Source organism: Schistocerca serialis, unplaced genomic scaffold (assembly GCF_023864345.2).
Source record: "Schistocerca serialis cubense isolate TAMUIC-IGC-003099 unplaced genomic scaffold, iqSchSeri2.2 HiC_scaffold_849, whole genome shotgun sequence".
Lineage (NCBI taxonomy): Eukaryota > Metazoa > Arthropoda > Insecta > Orthoptera > Acrididae > Schistocerca > Schistocerca serialis.
Genome location: NW_026048462.1, coordinates 9480296 through 9486295, shown reverse-complemented (window position 1 = coordinate 9486295; position 6000 = coordinate 9480296).

The window sequence follows — 6000 nt, the reverse complement described above, 5'->3', positions numbered from 1 at the left end:
TGTTCCCGCATGCTGGCGCGAGTCTATTGTTGTCCCGATTCCTAAGCCGGGGAAGGACAAGCACTTGCCTTCCAGTTATCGACCTATCTCGCTTACCAGCTGTGTCTGTAAAGTGATGGAGCGAATGGTTAACACTCGATTGGTTTGGCTGCTCGAGTCTCGACGCCTACTTACCAATGTACAATGTGGATTTCGAAGGCGCCGCTCTGCTGTTGACCATCTGGTTACCTTGTCGACCTTCATTATGAATAACTTCTTGCGGAAGCGCCCGACCGCGGCTGTGTTCTTTGATTTGGAGAAGGCTTACGACACCTGTTGGAGGGCGGGCATTCTCCGCACCATGCATACATGGGGCTTTCGCGGTCGCCTCCCTCTTTTTATTCATTCCTTTTTAATGGATCGACAGTTTCGGGTACGTGTGGGTTCTGTCCTGTCCGACACCTTTCGCCAGGAGAATGGGGTGCCACAGGGCTCAGTTTTGAGCGTCGCTCTCTTCGCCATCGCGATCAATCCAATAATGGATTGCCTCCCAGCTGATGTATCAGGCTCCCTTTTCGTGGACGATTTTACCATCTATTGCAGCACGCAGTGTGCACGTGTCCTGGAGCGCTGTCTTCAGCGTTCTCTTGACCGTCTTTACTCCTGGAGTGTCGCCAATGGCTTCCGTTTTTCTGCCGAGAAGACGGACTGTATTAACTTCTGGCGCTACAAAGAGTTTCTCCCACCGTCCTTACGACTCGGTCCCGTTGCTCTCCCACTCGTGGAGACAATCAAATTTTTAGGCCTTACCTTTGACAGGAAACTTAGCTGGTCTCCACATGTGTCATATTTGGCCGCCCGTTGTACCCGTTCTTTAAATGTCCTCCGTGTTCTCAGTGGTATGTCGTGGGGAGCGGATCGAACCGTCCTACTTCGTCTATATCGGTCGATCGTCCGCTCCAAGCTGGATTATGGGAGCTTCGTATACTCCTCTGCACGGCCATCCATCTTACGCCGCCTCAACTCCATACAACATCGGGGTTTACGACTTGCGATCGGAGCATTTTATACCAGTCCCGTAGAGAGTCTTCATGCTGACGCTGGCGAACTGCCACTCACCTACCAGCGCGATATACTGCTTTGTCGGTATGCCTGTCGGCTACTGTCGATGCCCGACCATCCGTCTTATCGTTCCTTTTTTGACGACTCTCTTGACCTTCAATACGGGTTGTATGTCTCTGCCTTGCTACCCCCTGGAGTTCGCTTTCGTCGCCTCCTTCAACACCTTCATTTTTCACTCCCTGCAACCTTTCGAGTGGGCGAGAGCCGCACGCCACCTTGGCTCCAGGCTCAGGTCCGCGTTCACCTCGACCTCAGCTCGCTCCCAAAAGAGGTCACCCCCGGTTCGGTCTACCACTCCCGTTTTTTGGAACTTCGTTCGAAGTTCAACAACATGACTTTCATTTATACAGATGGCTCTAAGACCAATGACGGGGTCGGGTGTTCCTTTATTGTCGGGGCACAAAGTTTCCAATACCGGCTCCATGGCCATTGTTCGGTCTTCACAGCTGAGCTCTTTGCCCTCTACCAGGCTGTTCTTTACATCTGCCGCCACCGACATTCTGCTTATGTCATCTGCTCAGATTCCCTGAGCGCCATCCAGAGCCTCAGTGATCCGTACCCGGTTCACCCTTTCGTACACCGGATCCAACGCTCTCTTCAGCAGCTGGTGGACGTCAGTACGCCGGTTAGCTTTATGTGGGTTCCTGGCCATGTCGGTATCCCTGGGAACGAAGCTGCAGATGCCGCGGCCAAGGCTGCGGTCCTCCAGCCTCGGACAGCTTCTTGTTGTGTCCCTTCGTCCGATTTTAGCAGGGTCATTTGTTGGCGCGTTGTGTCGCTGTGGCATGCCGATTGGGCTGCACTTACCGACAACAAGCTTCGGGCCTTAAAACCTCTTCCCGTGGCTTGGACGTCCTCCTCACGCCCTTCTCGGCGGGAGGAGGTCGTTTTAGCAAGGTTAAGAATTGGACACTGCCGGTTCAGCCATCGCCATCTGCTGACGGCTGCGCCGGCGCCGTTCTGCCCATGTGGGCACTTGCTGACAGTTAGACACATTTTAATGTCCTGTCCTGATCTTAACACACTGCGCCTCGATCTTAACCTGCCTAATACTTTCGATGCCATTTTAGCGGATGACCCACGAGCAGCTGCTCGTGTTCTTTGTTTTATCAATTTGACACACCTCGCTAAGGACATTTGATGATGTTTTTTAATCCTATGCCTGTCAGTCTGTCTTTTATTGTGTTTTCCCTTTTAGTTGTTGTTGTCAACTTGTGCCTCGCGGTGCATTCTTAGAGTAGTCAGGGCGCTAATGACCATTGAAGTTGTGCGCCCGAAAACCACAAAAAAAAAAAAAAAAAAAAAAAGAACAGACATTCTTCTTCTTTTTGTTTTTCTGTTTGGGGTATCTAATGACCACATACTAATTTCAATGCTTCCTCCTTTGTTCTTCTTCCAGGTTTCCTTCGTCTTCACTATCTATCCTTTTTTCTTCCTCAGACCATTCTGACCCTGTCTTCCTCTTCTTCTTCCTGCCTTGGAATGCTTCCATTTGCAACACTTTCTTCTTGAAATCCTATCATTCTGCTGGGTCTTTTTCTTGTATTTCTTTCCAAATCTTTCCTAACTACTTGAATCTGTCCTGTTGTTGACATCTTGTCCCAAAGATGCTTAACAATCTGTTTGGTTAACCTGTTGCTGTTCACTCTGTATAAATGTCCAAAAAATAATAGTCAGCTCTTCTGCAGCATTTCAATTGTTTTTCCTATGCTGCAATATACTTCATTACTTCTTAATATTCATACTCATGGATTTCCTAGCAGCCTGAGTATTTTTCAAATGATTCTTAATTCTAGGACTTGAAGTTTGTATAACTCATTATTCAACATTAAACATTCACTTGCATAGAGACATTCTGGTTTTACTACTGTGCTGTAGTGCTGTATTTTCAAATTTTTAGACACACACATCTTGTTGTAAATGTTCATGTTTATATCATATGCTTTCTCCATTTTACATACTATTTTGTCTGCAGCAAATATTTTTGAAGCGATTGCCTTGAATCTTTCCTCCCAAATATTTAAATTTATAAACCCTCTTTATCAGTTCATTACCTGTTACTAGGATTTCTGGGTCATTTTTTTATGTTTGCCCTATAAAATTTTTTCTACAGAAACTTTTAAAGCTGCTTTGTTAGGTATTCCTTCTAAGAGGTTGAATTGTATTTCTGAATTTGTTATATTTTCATAAAGAATGGCATAATCATTTGCAAATACTAGACACTGAATTTCAGTATCTCTTTTTCCTGAAGTCTCCAGTCTCATTGTGACAGCTTGTGTTCTTTGCCTTTTGTTTCAATTATCTTACTATTTCCTCTAAGATGCAGTTGAGGTGGCGTGGAAACATGTTGTCACCCTGCATTTCACCTGTTATTTTGAGTGCCTTAGGTGTTTCACACCATAACTTTATTTATGCTTCAGTGTGTGGGTGTTTCACGAATAAGGTTTGCTAGTTTAGTGTAATGCCAAGTTCTCGAGTCACTTTACCCACTGTTTACCTGTCAATCAAATGCTTTTCTAAAACCTGTAAATGTTAAAACTATGTCTTACAATTCGTATGGACTAAAAGTTAAAATTCTGTTCTGAGCCAGATTCGATCTTTCTAAATCCACTCTGATATTCTCCCAAATGGCTGTCAAGTGTTACTTCTACCTTGTTTAGTAATATTGTTAAAAATTTAACACAGCCCACTGGTAACAGATATATACCTGTGCAATTATTTAGATAATGCCTATGACTTTTTTGTGCACAGGATGGATAGGAGCCACTTTCCAGTCTTCGGGAATCTTTTCAGTTTCCCATATTTCTTCAGACATAATCTGAAAGTTAGTTGTCATTTCTGTTTGACACCAGTTATGTTTGAGATGATTTTATTTCTTCTCCACTGGCTTTGTTGTTTTTCATGGTTTTTGTTTGTTTGTTTGTTTGTTTGTTTGTTTGTTTGTTTGTTTGTTTGTTTGTTTGTTTGTTTGTTTGTTTGCTGTAGGTGGTAGATCTGCTTCCATGTTTTCATCAAATATCTGGAAATTCTAGCTAACAATTCAGTTATCTACAGTTCAAGAACTGATCAAAGTACTTTCTTAGTAATTTACATGTGTGGTTATTGCTTAGACCTATTTTGCCATTTTCGTCTCTGATGTAAATACATTGGAGCATGATAGCCCTTTTTGAATAAAACCATGACTGTATGTATGAGAGCATTTTTTCTGCTGTAGTACACAGTGATTCTTTTTTATCACTAATTACGATACTCGTGTCATCTGCAAATAGTAGAATTTTGGCTGGGCTGTCTGGAGCCTGTATGTCATTGATATAAACTAGAAATAACAATGGGCCCAGAATGCTGCCCTGAGAAACAACTATTTAAATTTGTTTTGGTTCAGATATGGGTTTAAAATTGTGAAGATTCTTGGATGACCTCAGCTCAACAACTTGTGACCTGTTTTGCAGATAGGATTCAAACCAATTTTTAACGGTACCCCTGATGCATATTGCTTCAAGTTTCCCTAGTAATATTACATTGTTCACAGTATTGAAGGCTTTGGCTAAATCTAGATTAATTCCAAAAACCTGTTTATTTGACTCAAAATTTCTTACTATTTCTGTGCAATATGGCTGTTTCTGTACTGCGCCATGTTGACTGTTATTTATTAGTTTGTTTTTCTAGATATTTTGTAACCTTGATTTTCATAAATTCCTCAAGTATTTTGGAGAAGTATGGGAGGAGAGATATAGGTTGGTAATTTTCTATTTTATGTCTGTCACCATTTTTGTGTAGAGGTATCACTTTAGAGATTTTTAGTTTATCCGGAAATATCTCTTCACTAAGGGACAAGTTTGCTATGTGCACTATAGGTTCGACAACACGTGGAGCAATTTTTTAATTATTGATACAGGTGCATCATCCAAACCAGAGGACAATTTGGATTTCAAGCATTTAATGACTTTTAGAACTTGATGCTCATCTGATGGGATTGCCATCATGCTGGTATTTACCATTGGAGACATCACTGTTAATTGTTGCTTAAACTAAGGGGAATCTTAACAAAATAATTGTTTACATTGTTTGCCATGGCGTTTTTTCCATGGGGATATTTTCATTATTTTTAAGATAGATTTCATGTTCTTTAGTTTGACCCAAATTTTTTTTTCTTCTTTTTTTTTTACCTCATCATTCTGGACTTGATACTAGCCTGCCTTATTAATCTATCATTACTTAATAATTTTGCTTTTGATATTACTTTGCGGTAAGTCTGTTTGTATGTTCTCACATACTCAACAAACTGCTGATCATGACATGTTTTTAACTTTAAACTTAGTAATATCATGGTTTCACTTGACGTTTTAATTCCGGGTGTACTCCAGGTCCCTTTGGATCCAGATGATCTGTAACTCAAAAGCTTTTTTGGGAAGCACATTTCAAAGTATGCCATAAAAGTGGAAGCAAATGTATTGTAAGAATCATTTGTGTTTGTTTGTGCCAAGACCTCTGGCCAAGCTGCATTTTTAACATTATTTTTGAACTGATTACAATTTTCAGTAGAGAAAAATCGTTTGTACTCCTTTTTATTTTCCCCTCCTTGGGAGTTGCAGTGAGATTAAAGGTTAGTGCATTATGATCTGATAATCCTATATACACATTTGTAACTGCAACTTCATGTGTGACCACATTTGAGAAGATGTTATTTATTAGGCTTTCACTGGAATCTGTTGTTCTAGTGGGAGCTGATACGTGGGGAAACAAGTTGAAGCTTTTAGTATGTCTAAAAACTTGTATTTTACTGAACTCTGGACCAATAGATTAATATTAAAGTCACCACAAAGAATTATGGCAGAGTTCTCATTTGAGAAAAATGTCGAGCATTTCTTCCAAATTCTTAAGAGAGACTTCAGTATCTCC